The sequence below is a fragment of the Lynx canadensis genome, chromosome C2, assembly GCF_007474595.2.
Source record: "Lynx canadensis isolate LIC74 chromosome C2, mLynCan4.pri.v2, whole genome shotgun sequence".
NCBI classification, from domain to species: domain Eukaryota; kingdom Metazoa; phylum Chordata; class Mammalia; order Carnivora; family Felidae; genus Lynx; species Lynx canadensis.
The window spans coordinates 123,939,491-123,954,633 of NC_044311.2; the positions used below are offsets into that span (position 1 = coordinate 123,939,491).

Here is a 15,143-nt window from a genome sequence, read left to right on the forward strand (position 1 = left end):
CTGTAAGATCAGGAACAAGGATGTCCACTCTTACCACTTTTATAGTACTGGAAGTCCTAGTAAGATGAATTAGGCAAGAAAAAAAAGTCATCCAAATTGGAAAGCAACTGGGGCGCCTGGGTGGCGCAGTCGGTTAAGCGTCCGACTTCAGCCAGGTCACGATCTCACGATCCGTGAGTTCGAGCCCCGCGTCGGGCTCTGGGCTGATGGCTCAGAGCCTGGAGCCTGTTTCCGATTCTGTGTCTCCCTCTCTCTGCCCCTCCCCTGTTCATGCTCTGTCTCTCTCTGTCCCAAAAATAAATAAACGTTGAAAAAAAAAAATTTACAAATTGGAAAGCAACAAGTAAAACTGTCTGCAGATGATATGACCTTATACAGAGAAAATCCTAAAGACTCCACCAAAAAACTGTTGGAATAAAGAAATTCGGTAAAGTTTCAGGATGCAAAATAAATATACAAAAATCAGTGTGTTTCTATCTATTAATAAAAAAAACTATCAGAAAAGAAACCAGGAAAACAGTTTCAATTATTACAATTGCATCAAAAATAGTAAAATACCTATAAATAAATTTAACCAAGTAAGTGAAGGATCTCTACTCTGAAAACTGTAAGACATTGATGAAAGAAAACATAAATAAATGGAAAGATACTCTTTGTTCATGGATTAGAAGAATTGATATTATTAAAATGTCCATACTGTGCAAGGCAATCTATAGATTCAATGAAATCCCTATCAAAATTCAATGGTATTAATCACAGAAGTTTAAAAAAATAAAATAAATTTGTATGGAACCACAAAAGACCCCAAATAGCTGAAGCAGTTTGGGAAAGTACAAAGCTGGAGGCACTACACTTCCTGATTTCAAACTTTATTACAAAACTATACTAATTAAAATCATATAGTATTCATATAAAAACAAACATATAGAGCAATGAAACAGAATAGAGATTCCAAAAATAAACCCATTCCTATTTGGACAATTAATTTACAACACAGGAGCCAAGAATATACAATTGGGAAAGAATAGCATTTTCAGTGAATGATGTTGGGAAAACTGGACAGCCACAAGTAAAAGAATCCCTACCTGGCAACATACACAAAAATCAATTCAAAATAGATTGAAGACCTAAATTTAAGACTGGAAACCATAAAAACCCCTGAAGAAAATACAGGGGGTAAGCTCCTTGACATCAGTCTTGGAAATAACTTTTGGATATGATATCACAAGCAGAGACAACAAAAGCAAAAATGAACAAGCGAGACTACATCAAACTAAAAAGCTTCCACACAGGAAAAAAAAGTGAATCTATTGAATAAGAGAAAATATTTGCAAACCATATAACTTATAAGAAATTAATATCCAAAATATATATTAAAGAAAACACTCATACACCTAAATAACAAGCCATAAAACCCAGTTAAAAAGGGGCAGAGGAACTGAACAGACATTTTTCTGTAGAAGACAAACAAATGGTCAATAGCTGAGTGAAAAGAAGTTCAACAACACTAATCATCAGGGAAATATAAATCAAAACCACTATGAGATATCATTTCACACTCACTAGAATGGCCATCATGAGAAAGACAAGAGATAACGAGAATTGGTGAGAATGTAGAGAAAAGGGAAACGTGTACTGTTGATGGAAATGTAAGTTGGTGCAACCATTCTGGAAAACAGTATGGAGGTTCCTCAAAAAATTAAAAATAGAATTACCATATATTGAAAAATATATTGAAAATATATTTGCACTGTGATGTTTGTTGCAGCATTATTCATAATAGCCAAAACATGGAAATAATGTAAGTGCCCATTGATGGATGAATGGAAAGAAAACTTGATATGTACATGTACAAACACAAGGAAATAATAATCAGCTTTGAGAAAGGAGGAAATCCTGCCATTTACCATAACATGCATCGAACTTTAGGGCATTATGCTAAGTGAAGTAAACCAGACAGAGAATGACTAATACTGCATGATATCCCTTATATGTGGAATCTTAAAACAAAACAAGAAAGTCAAACTCAGAAATAGTAGAAAAGTAGTTGGTAGTTGGTTGCCAGGAGCTGGGAGGAGGGGGAGTGAATAGGAAGAGGTTGGTGAAAAGATACAAATTTCCAGCTATAGTATAAATAAAGTATGAAGACTAACATAAAACATGTTGACTATAGTTGATAATACTGCAATATATAACTGAAATTTGCTGAAAGTAGAACTTAAATGTTCTCAACTACAGCAACAAAGAAAGATAAATATGTGAAGTGATAGATTTGCTAATTAACTAGATGGGGGAATCTTTTCACAATGTCTATGTATATCAAATCACCACTATATACATTTCAAATACGTTACAACTTTGTATATCAATTATAAGGGTTTTTTAGTTGTTTTTTTTTTTTCACTACAAAAATAGTTTTCAGAGAAGCTGCAGGGTAAAGTGAGTGAGCACATAGAAATGGCTTTGTTACAGCTTGGGAACATTTCCCTAAATGGTCAATAGGATGACACAGGTGTCCACCAGTTGTGGTGATAAAAATCTTGCTGTTATATTACTTATAGGAGGTGTGAAAATATATGAGTGCAGATAGAAATAGCAATTAAAAATATGTAAGACCGTTAACCTAACAGACAAAATTGGCAGAGAAAAAATCATTTGCTGCCACAAAAAAAGAAAAATAATTGAATGCTCCAGATTTTAGTGTCAGCTTTCATCTGCGGCTATTTAGTCGAAGGCAGGAGTCTACAGAGCAAAGATGCAAGTAATAGCAAATAATCGCATATGAGGAATATTGCCAATAACTCAGGGTTATGAGCAAAAACAGGTATATCCTCTTTTACGGTTTTTATATTTTGTGCTTTTTTTGTAAGTTCAACAATTTACAGTTTTTGAGGCTAAAGATCCTGGATGTCCTTGTATGAGAAAAATAAGTATCAGAAATTATTTGGAAATTCTTGAAAAATATTTAAGAATCAGAAAAGTTAATTTTGATGTTCTTCTAATTATTAAGAGGACAAAAATGTTTTTACAGTTAGAATTTTAAAATTCTTGCAAATTTTAATGAATTTGTATGGCCCCCCAAAATAAATAATTCTTATTAGTTACTCTGATGCAACCAGGCAGTTTGAATGAGTTTACACATGGAACAGAAACTAAAGAGCAAAATCTTGTCTGTAGTGCTCATGGAAGTCAGTTAGTAGAGACTTAATATATATTTTTCAAATTAATAAATAGGACATGTGAAAACTTGGCAACTAAATGTGGTGAATTATTTTAAGTGCTTTCGCATTTAAAACACTCTAGGGAGTATTATAGTTTAACATTGCACCCTATTATTTGTTTATTTAGGAAAATGGAAAAAAATAGATTAAAACTTAGGTCAGTTTTTTTTTAATTCTCAGTTTGCCTATTCATATAGTAACACTATGGGTTGTTGGATTGAACCTCCCTTTTCATCCTTTTTCTCCTATGCTTTTATTATAAAGGTTGCAAAATCTCGTAATCTCAACTACTCAAACTCCAGCTTTCCAAACACTTTTGCTGCTATGGATATCCATGTTCTCACTATTCCCACTGAAAAATTTAGGTAGATATCTGCTGATTCTGTTTTTTCCTCTAAATGTTTCCTACTTCTATTTGCCCAGAAAACGATATGAGGCCTATGTCACATCACATGATGTCACAGCCTTCTTGTGACATAGGACAATAAGGTGTATATGTGAACACCTGAGAAAGATCCTGGATCCTGTTGGCATAACTGAGAGACTGTACCAGCCCTGGATTGAATATCTCCAAATTGTAATTATGTTAAACAATTTTTTGGGTATTTAAGTTTTAATTACATGGTTTTCTACTGCTTGAAGCTGAACCCATACCTAACTGATAGAGATCATACATCTTTTAGTTACCTATCTTTTAAGTCAGATATATTTCTCAGTTTGGGATTTCACAGAGACAAATCCTGAGACTTGGATTCAAGTGCAAGTCTTTTATTTCTGATGTGATCCCAAGGAAACATCACTGAGGAGTGAAGGTGTGAAGCAGAGAAGGGAAAGAAATCAGTAAAGGAACATTGGAATAGCTTCTTAGAGACCCAGTTAAAGTTCTGGCTGGCTTGCAACTTCTGAAGGGTACAGTCTATGATGGAATGAGTAAATCCTGTGGTTAAGGGCTTAATGTCATAACTCCCTACCATAGAATGAAGGCAGTGGTATGTGCAATCTCAAATCTTTAGACATTGGAGCAGGTAGAAAAGTAAACCCAAATTGGAGATACTTTACAATACCAATAAGGATGAATTGTCCTTTCTCCCAGTATGTAGGGGGTGCAATACAAGCAACTTGCCATCAAGTGACTGGTGTCTAATGAATTACATCTAAATCTCTGATAGTTGAGTGTAGCTACATAGGCTCAGCAATTACAAATTAGTATCATTGTCAATTCCTATCATTAATTGATCTACAGAAAATACCTCTACTTCTCAACAATATTTATATGCCCTTAACTATCACATTCTCTATCACTTTAGAGAAAGAAATACTAAGTCCTACCTGTGAACATAGTCAACTTGTTTATTCTCTAGTATTACATAATAAAGTCATTCTAACATAACCACATTGCTAAGCCTATTAATCACTTCTTTAATATTTCTAAGAAATTTCTTCCAGGAAGTGTTAGAACTTAATCTTGAATCTCAGGAGAATACCCCATATCAATAAACTGCCTTTTCCTGCCTTTAATTCCTCTCCCCACCCTCTATCATGGTGTACCAGTTTTAGCATTCATTTTCAAGCACTTTCTCCCAGTACTTTCTACTGTATATAATATACAGACTCTGTAACTCATTTAGCAAATAATATACTTCCTCCTAAAGTATCCACCAGAAAATCCTTATCCCATGTATCAGTGTCTGTTCTTTCCCCAGCAGGGCCCTAACATCAGTGTAAGAGCCTTGCCAGGGCTATGAATGCAGCTAACTATGTACTTCTGTCAGCAGTTGGCCCTCCCACTCTTGGAAGAAAGGGTCTTTATATCATACCAAGCTAAGCTGATAGTTGGCTGCCTCAGGCCTGTCACTTTTATACTACAAGGCTTCACTGCAGTTGTCATACGCCAACCAATGCCATATGCTTATACCATTACCCATATTTCCCAAAGGCTAGAAGTATTGCCTGAACTCAGGCATCTCGTTCCCCTGTAACTCATTCCAATTCACCACAGGTGAGACTCTTAGCAGAGATATTTACAACACCACAGCTTACCACCAGTTATAGGGTCCTTATTGTCATATAGCTGGTGACTAATCCAGTTCCAGAATCTTGTCTTAAGGGTCTTCTCTTATGACCATTTTTGGCATCAACTGTCTATTTGGATTCCAGAAGCCATTGCTGAGACAAGGATTCAAGTACAGGTACTTTATTTGAGAGGTGATCCCAGAAAGCACCACTCGGGGAGTGGGACAGTATAACAGGAAGGACAAGGAAACCAGTAAAAGGTAGGTTATCAGACTAGGTATCAATTTGGGCAAGTGGCTCAATCTTATTAGGGCTGTTGGAAGAGATGACATCATCACAATCAAGGGGTGGAAAATCTGAGGTATTTACCCACTAAGTCTCCTTCTGTCATTGCTGGAGCATTTACTTGCCCTTTCAGCTGGCCTTGTGTAAGGAGCAAGTATGCCCCCCCCCCCCACAAGCTACACCAAAGCCCTCAGTAGAGTCACAGATATTCACAGTAAGCAACCTGCAGTGTTTAGATATGTGCAGAAGGGACCTAGGAGGGACATGGGCTACATCTGTTTCTTTTCTCATAAAACTAGGAAGGGTATGATTATGCCAGGTACAGAAATCTACTTCTAGCCACATGCCAAAGCAAAATAGGGAAATACACACACACACACACACACACACACACACACACACACACACACATTGTGATGAAAAGTGCCTAAGAACTACTTTCTCTAAACGTATTTTAGCAACTATCCCCACGTTCTGGTGCCTGAAATCCTCCCATTTGTTTTTATCCCTTTAGCCTAAACTCTTGATATACTTTGTACAAAAGTAGGTTATACCTGGAAAGAATAATTCATTAAACCATTATAACAATAAAATATAATGCATAAAATAGGAAAATAATAGTGTCATTTAACTACCAAACTGAGGGTAGATTCTGGCATTGAGGCACACAAAAAAAAATCACAAATCTCTTTAAAAGCTAAACACCCAGAGATGTTCCTAAATCCATAAATTTAAAAATATGTTGATTTTATATATAGACTTCAATCAGTCCGTTAAACTCATTAACTGGCTGCATGACTCATTCCAACATAATAGCCTATAGCAAATAAGCAGATTACGATGTGCTATTTCATTTAATGCTAAACAGTAGGTGATGGCCACTACTCTGTTTTCTAACTGACTTTTCCTTACCCTCCTTTCCAATGCCCATATCCATCCCCACATAGAAGGTGCTACTTTATAAGTAAAAAACATCATGTAACACTTTGGTATAATCAATTTGTGTCCTTATTGGGAGTTCAAGGGTTAAAACACTCCACTCTTCCATACAATAGTTTTTTTCCCCCAGTTTTCTCTATTTTACATAGTTTTGCTTTGGGATTTCCTTCCCTAAGTTCTTTCATGTAGCTATTACAGTAAAATAGCCCTGAAATTTTCTTTTTCTTGAAAAGGTGTCTACTTTCAGAAAGCAAAAAAGGACCACAATGGGGAAAACAGAGAGGAATATGTGGTGTTCCTTACAGGACAGCTCTGCTTGAGGCCACAGGGAGAAACACCTTGAGAGAGGACACTTGACATTTTTGAGGGTGCCTATATAAGTTGGGGTCCCAGTCAGAAACAGATGGCACATCTAAATGATGATAATTTGAGGAGGATTTAATTAAGAGGCAATTTACAAAAATGAGCGTAGTGCAAAGGAAGCCACAAGGGATAGTGTAGTATCTCATGCCATTACCATCCATAGGTTTTAAGGAGCAAAGGGAGCAGTTATAGGATCCCAGTGACCCAGAAAGCTAGAAAAAACTGGAGAAGGCTCCTACAAAAGCTAACACTTCTGTCAAATGATATAGCCAGTCCATGGAGACACTGCTAGGAGAAAAAGAAAGAAAGATATACCTTCATATCTCTCTCCTCCCCCACTGGTCTCTTGCCTGGGCTTTCTATTGGCTACCCAAGCTGAGGCCAGACAATAAGGGGAAGAGTTGATGGAGTCTGCACAAGTCAGCATCAAGGCATAGAGCAGGGTGCAAAAGGATGGAGAGTAAATCTGAAAAAGCGCTGGAATATTTCTAACCCACAGCCCTTATTTATATTTGGGGAAATTTACCAATGTATTAACTTTGTAAAATTTAAGGACCACCTTCCAATAAAGAAGCTTTAATATTAGACATGTGTTCTCTCTGATTGCTGGAAGCTATGCTTCATCATGTAGGTGCTTATGCCAGGGAAGTAGAGCGATGTTAGAATTAATTCTGACTGTCCAGGGGAAGTAGTCAAGTGCTCCCAGTAGTAGCCTCTACAATCCAGGCACAGCAGAGCCAGTGGAAGAACCCAGCATCCAGTGGTGGCAGCCTTGGCCCTTTACCCACAGATATTTCCTTAGATGACCTTGCCTAGGCTTCTAGCCAGTTAGGTTTTCTGAGTTTTTCTGAGCCTATCTGTCTAGCTTTCCTGTTATATTTGTTTATTTTTTTTTTCCAAATGAGTTGTTTGGCAGTTCAAATTCACAAGAAACAATCTGCAGTTTCTGGAATAAATAATTCTGACTGGTGGGGACAAAATGATACCATGAGTAGGTTGCAGAGGTGACCCTGGAGGGGCTACCATGATGATACACACAGGGCATCCAGAGTTGTACCACAGTAATCTAGCCTTAAACAATCTTGGTAAATAAGATGGAATTTAGAATTATTAATCTTGCTTAATTAGGGCTGAAAACAAACAAACGAAAACTTCACCTACTATTCTAGGAGAATAATCTTAACACCCAGCATGACATAGCATATCTATGATTCACATCTTATCTATAGTAATCTAGAAAAAAGAGCTCATTGAAGGCTTTGAGAAACTGAGCAACTACCATAAGGACAGAATGCCAGGAAGAACGCATTCAAGGGCTACAGGTTGAGCAGATGCTTCTGATGGCACTGGATAGTTCAAAGAAAAACAATGAGCAATGGCCTAAATCCCCAAATTCTTGGCTCATATAATAGACTAAAATCCGGGAAATTTCTACAATTAAGGTAAAGAATAGTTTACCTTCTTCAATGGCAGAGCTAAGATGGGAGTGCCCATTTGAGATTACAGCTACTATGAAATCTGAAATAATAACTCATTAGTGTCTATCCCACATTTCCTAACCTCTTACCCTCCTTCTTACCAGCCCTTACCCTCTGTATGGTAGAAGTCTGACAATGAGATGTATCATTGAAAAAATAGTAATGGGGAAAGGCTTTAGTGTGCAGGGTGAGAAGTGCAAAGAGGTGGGGATGGAGAGGTCTTAGGCAGTAGAAGGTGAATGTAGTAGTGACCAGGGAGGGAGCAAATGGGGAGCTGGAAACTTCCACTGTCAAGGATGATCAGGAGACCTTTAACAGGGCCACTTGTATGCATTCAGAAAGTTTATATATGAATAAGGCATTCCTAAAAGGATATAAGAAAAGAAATTGGAGAAGAGGAGATAAAGTTTTTCTTGACATTAGGTTTTCTTCCTGAATTTATTTAAGCAATACCATAGTATTTCTGTAAGCTTCTTACAATCTTTTAAAATAGCTACTTTAGACACAAAGATTTATTTATGGAGATTTTACCAAAAAACTTCTATTTATTTATCAGTTCTCCATAAAATAAAGCTATATTTTGTTCTTTAATATAACTGTATGCCTAATGATATTCTTCTAAAACTTAGGTGGCCCAGTGATACTGCTTTTATGGATCCCTCATTCCTGATGCTTTTCTTTAAATTGAGTACTGGTTTTATAGTATTACAAAAACATTCATGGATAAACTCTATAATAGCCAATTGTCAAGAAATAATCATAAAATAGTTTAATCACTATATTTTTTGTGACAGAAAATTATGTATAAGGAAATCAGAATAAGCTGATTTTAGAAATCAGTATAAGCACAATATAAATGTAAAATACTTTCATATATAATCTTGAGTCCTGTTAAAGAGGCATGGGGCAGGGGAGTCAATTCCTAAGTAAGAGAAATTTAACAGTTGAATAACCAATATTAATTTTTAAATGTGCAGTGGATCTGAAATATCTGCAATATAAGTCAATAAAATTAAGATGTTCTAAAACTGAACTTTTTTCAATTCAATCCAAGTTTCTGATCTCCCCACTTCATGCAGAAATCTTTATGAAGTCCACCTGAGATTTTTACTCCCTTACCCTGGTTTGTTTAAAGTAGTTACCATATTGTTTAACTTCCATCTCAAAGTGTTCACAAAGTCATCTTAATTGCCTCACTTGGGCCCTGACTGCTTGCTCCCAGAAGCTCACTCAGCTCCCTAGGGACCTTCAGTTAGGATGGGGCATGAACTGTTTATGGCAGAAGAGTCTTTGGTGGCAAGCAGCTGTCAGATCTGGGATGATCATTTATGGAGAAGAACGGCAGGGTTTGCTGCTCCCTTTGAGAGCACAGTCACCTCAGCTTTCCACAAGTTCAGCTGGCAACTTTGCACCACTTACCTTATGGAGACTTCTATGAAATTCTCTACGTTGTATTTAGTCACTGGCAAGCACATGGCCCTTACTCTCAGCCTTCCTGGGTCCAGGAATTTTTGGATTACTTCCGTGTTACTCTGGTGGAGTGGGAAATCAGGGGATGATCTGGAAGCCATCCTATGTCCAGAACTCCTCACTATGCTGCCATAGTTTTTCTCCCCCATTCAAGCCTCAGTATGGTAGGACATCTTTGTGGGTTGCTACTCACAAACTCAGTTATAAAATAGAAGAATCCCAGTTTCTTCTAGTTCTGAAACACCACACCTTCATAAGGAACTCTAGCATATCTACTCCTTCCTTTTGAGGAATCACTGAGCAGGGGCAGGATTAATGTCTCTTGTATTTTTCCTCTCTCTTCAGAACTGGACACCAGGATTTCTCAACAGCCCCACTATTAACATTTTGGGCTGCATAAAATTTCATTGTAGGTGTGGATGTCCTGTGCATTATAGGATGCTTAGCAGCATTCTTGGCTTTTGCCCACTACATGATAATAGCATATGCCCAGTTGTGACAACCAAGTTTGTCTCCAGACATTGCCAAATGTCCCCTAAGGGGTGCAAAACAACCTTCCACTGAGAACCACTGCTCAACACTGACTATATTTCCTAGTATAAAGGTATTTTGTATATACATAGTATGAGTTGAAGAAGGAAGATAGAAACCTGTTGTCTATTAAAATCTCTACAATCTGTACTGTCTCATCATCAATGATATCATTTGAAACCTAGTACTTAAAAACATCTGGGGACTTTCTTTTCTAAGCAGTAGGCTGTAGCCACAGAAATATACTTCCATTTACCATCAAGATCAGTAAAGGTCAAACTGTGGCCTAGAAAACTAGATTAAGAACATATTTAGTTAATATTTTGCATACTCCCTTGCCCAGGTTCTAGCACACACAGTTTGAGAACCAAGAGGAAGAGATTCACATTGTAGTTGTTTATTCTCTGTTGAGGGTTATATTGGCCTTGTTTAATATGGACATTGCTGCCTTTCTAAAGTAGAATCATGGTATTCCTGAGTCTAAAACTATAGCATTAAAACATTAGATAAATCTCATAACCTTTGAACATTTCTTCAAGGAACTCACATCCTGACTGCCCCTCTAACCATCATTCTTTCTTAATTCACAAACCCTTAAAAAGGAATCTACATTTACTGCTTTTTTTTTTCAACGTTTATTCATTTTTGGGACAGAGAGAGACAGAGCATGAACGGGCGAGGGGCAGAGAGAGAGGGAGACACAGAATCGGAAACAGGCTCCAGGCTCTGAGCCATCAGCCCAGAGCCCGACGCGGGGCTCGAACTCACGGACCGCGAGATCGTGACCTGGCTGAAGTCGGACGCTTAACCGACTGCGCCACCCAGGCGCCCCTACATTTACTGCTTTTAACTTCCTTACTTCCTTTCACTCCTTAATCCATTGTAATATCACCCCACCCCACTAAAACTATTATTAGGATCACCACCTACAATATACAATATATACTCTCCTGTCCTCGTTTTCTTGTTTCCTGACCTCTCCATATTTTCTATTATGACCAGTTTGACTTTCCATGAGTGGCCTAACATTAGGCAATCCTATAACAACCACTGTATCAGTTCCCTTTCATTTTACTGTCAGTGCTGATTTTTCCCACTTTTCTTCTCTCAGAGACTCTCTTTTTACTTGTTTGGCACACTCTGCCTGAGGTAAACATCCCTTGGTGCTTCTGTGATGGGTATCTTCTACTGCTTACTCCAGATTAACTCCTGGCTCTCTCACTTTGCTCTGTGCCCTAAGAAGCAGACCTTTAGGTCCTATATCAATGAGCTTCCATGCACTATGTCTTCCTTTGACCAGCTTTGGCCAATGGAGATCACCAGCAGAAGTTTAGAGAGAAGGAAGAAAGTCAGATCCGGTTATGTATTCCCCTCCTATGATATCTCCTCTCTGCCTGACTGTGCCCCTCAACAGATGGGCACTGTTTGATGGCCACTTTCACCCTATATATCTTTACATCTGGCTTTAGGTATAATTTACTTTCTCTCATCTATTTAGGTCTAAAAGATGTAATAGTTATTGCTGTTAGTAACATCTTCCTTCAATATCCTTTTGGTTTCCTTTATCCTGCCCATCCTTTTGCAATCCATCTCTTTGTAAATGCACCCTCATGAAACTATTCTAATTATTATTGAATGTGTCCTAAGCTTCCTCTTGGGACCTTGAATATGATAGCCACCAATATACTATTATGACCCTGTCCTTTTCTCCAAGGTCACAACTTGTATATATGATTTTCTACTGAATTTATATAACCTGTGTACTCCATGGGAACTTCAAATTCAACATGCCCAAATTGAATCTATTATCTTCTTTCTCCCCAAAGCCACATTCCTGGAAGTTAATTTGACTCTCCCATTCTCACTATATATATGTATTAATTTAATCATTAAATCATACTGAAATGGCTTTCAATCTGTCCTACTTCATCTTTACCACCTCTCTCTTAGGTTAGGTATTATTGAATTTATCATTCAAACTGTGAAAATAACCTTTTAAGTTTCCTGTCTCCTGGCTCACTACTAGTGAATTCCTCTTCTACACTAGTAGTGTGAACTATCCTATCTTGAATAGCTGACATAGAAACTTTTCTAAGATATTTTCTCATCTACATAATAAAACCCTCAGGATCGTATAACTTATGACTCATCTTATTATACAGTTGTCCTGCAGTCTCATACCCATCCATCGAGCCCTTCCCCTTCTTAACTTCTGGAAATGCCAAATTCACATCCTCTGAATACACCATATTACTTTGTTTCTCTATTCTCTTGCACATGTTGTTTGCACATGTTAGACTCATTAGATGAATATCTCATCATATTTCATTTATTCGTATATAAGCTCCATCTCTGTGAAGCCTTACTGATCTCAAATAAGCTTCACTACTCATTCCCTTGTACTATATATGTAGGCAGTAATAAATATGATAATATAATTTAGTTACTTATATTTTGTATATGTTGCTAAACTTGAACTCGTCAAGGGTGTGGACCATTTTTATTGTTTTATTATTTTTTTAAGCATTACATTTATTTACTTATTTTGAGAGAGAGAGAGAGAGAGAGAGAGAGAGATAGTACAAGTGGGGGAGGGCAGAGACAGAGGGAGAGAGAGAATCCCAAGCAGGCTCTGAACTGTTAGTGCAGAGCCTGATGAGGGGCTCAAAGCCATGAACCGTGAGATCATTACCTGAGCTGAAATCAAGAGTCAGATGCTTAACCAACTGAGCCACCTGGGTGCCCCAAGGATGCAGACCATTTTTAAAAAGCACTTCGCATTTCATGGAACTGAAATCACCTTATCAGAAATTATTGGTCCATCAGATTGTTTACTCTTTCCACACAGAGAAAGTATTATTTAAAAATAAAAAATTTACATTTCATTTAATAAGTTATATTCTGGCAGGTTTTGTTATATTGACTGCCTAGGAGTCCCACTGTAAGAAGCAACAACCTCCTGTTTTCCTCTCTGCCATCTGCTTGACAGCTGCAAAGGATCAACGATGCTTGAATGCATCTCCATCCATGTTGGCCAGGCTGGTGTCCATACTGACAATGCCTTCTGGGAGCGCTATTGCTTGGAACACCAATAGTCCTATCTACCCCCATAGTCAAATGCCAAATGACAAGACCACTGGGGGAGGAAATGACTCCTTCAACACTTTCTTCAGTGAAATGGATGCTGGTAAGCATGTGCCCAGGGCAGTGTTTGTAGACTTGGAACCCATGGTCATTAATGGACTTCTCACCTGGCACCTACTGCCAGCTTTTCTACCCTGAGAAGCTCATCACAGACAAGGAAGATGTTGCCAATAACTATGCCCAAGGGCACTACACCATTGGCAAGGAGATCATTAACCTTGTCATGGACTGAATTAGGAAACTGGTTGACCAGTGTACAGGTCTTTAGGGCTTCTTGGTTTTCCACAGCTTTGGAGGGGAAATTGGTTCCAGGTTCACCTCCCTGCTGATGGAACATCTCTATGTCAATTATGGCAAGAAGTCCAAGATGGAGTTCTCCATTTACCCAGCCCCCCACGTTTCCACAGCTGTAGTTGAACCCTAAAACTCCATCCTCACTACCCATACCATCCTGGAGCACTCTGTGCTAATGAGGCAATCTATACATCTGTCATACAAATCTTGATATTGAACACCCAACCTAAACTAACCTGAATAGGTTAACAGGTCAAATTATGTTCTCCATAACTTTTCCCCTCAAATTTGATGGAGCCCTGAATGTTGATCTGACAGAATTCCAGACCAACCTGATATCCTATCCCCATGTCCAATTCCCTCTGGCCACACATGATCCTGTCACCTCTGCTGATAAAACCTACCATGAACAACTTTCTGTAGCAAAGATCACTAATGCATGATTTGAGCCAGCCAACCAGATGATGAAATGTGACCCTTGCCATGGTAAATACATGGCTTGCTGCCTGCTGTTCTGTGGTGACATGATTCCAAAAGATGTCAGTGATGCCATTGCCACCATCAAGACCAACTGTATAATCCAGTATATGGATTGGTGCTCCACTGGCTTCAAAGTTGGTATTAATTACCAGCCTCCCACTGTGGTACCTGGTGGAGAACTGGCCGAAGTACAGCAAACTGTACATGCTGAGTAACACCACAGCCATTGCTGAGTCCTGGGTTCACCTGGACCACAAGTTTGACGTGATGTATGACAAGTATGCCTTTGTTTACTGGTATATAGGCAAGGGCATGGAGGATGGAGAGTTTTCTGAGGCCCATGATAACATGGCTGCCCTTGAGAATTATGAGAAGGTCGGTATGGCTTCTGTTAAAGAAGAGGGTGAAGAAGGAAAGAAATACTGAAGTTAAAAATGTCCCAAAAGTGCTGCTTTTGCAGGGAAGTTTATTGTTTTAAACATTGAAAAGTTGTGTTCTAATCAGTTAATTTGTATGTAGCAGTATATACTCTCATATACAATTACTGACCAATGCTTGAAAATACAACGCTTTTTTTCACACCCAAGCTGTCCGTTTCTCTGATGGGTTTGAATAAAGTATTCCCTTTCATTTTTTTTTTTTTTTTAAGTTTATTTAGCTTGAGAGAGAGAACAAGAGGGCTATGGGCAGAGAGAGATAGGAGACAGAGAATCCCAAGCAGGCTCTACACTGTCAGCACAGAGCCTGATGTGGGACTTTAACTCAGGAACTGTGAGATCATGACCTGAGCTGAAACCAAGAGCCTGATGCTTAACCAACTGAGCCACGCAGGTACCTTATGTATTCCCTTGTCTTAAATGAAAAATATAATAATAATAATAATAATAATAATAATAATAAAACAATTAATCAATTATATTTTGGG

General features: G+C 38.1%; 1 pseudogene; it reads left to right on the forward strand.

Annotated features, from left to right (window-relative positions):
* The first annotated feature begins 13,251 nt into the window (after positions 1 to 13,251).
* LOC115523480 lies at positions 13,252 to 14,644 on the forward strand (annotated as a pseudogene).
* Positions 14,645 to 15,143: the final 499 nt, after the last annotated feature.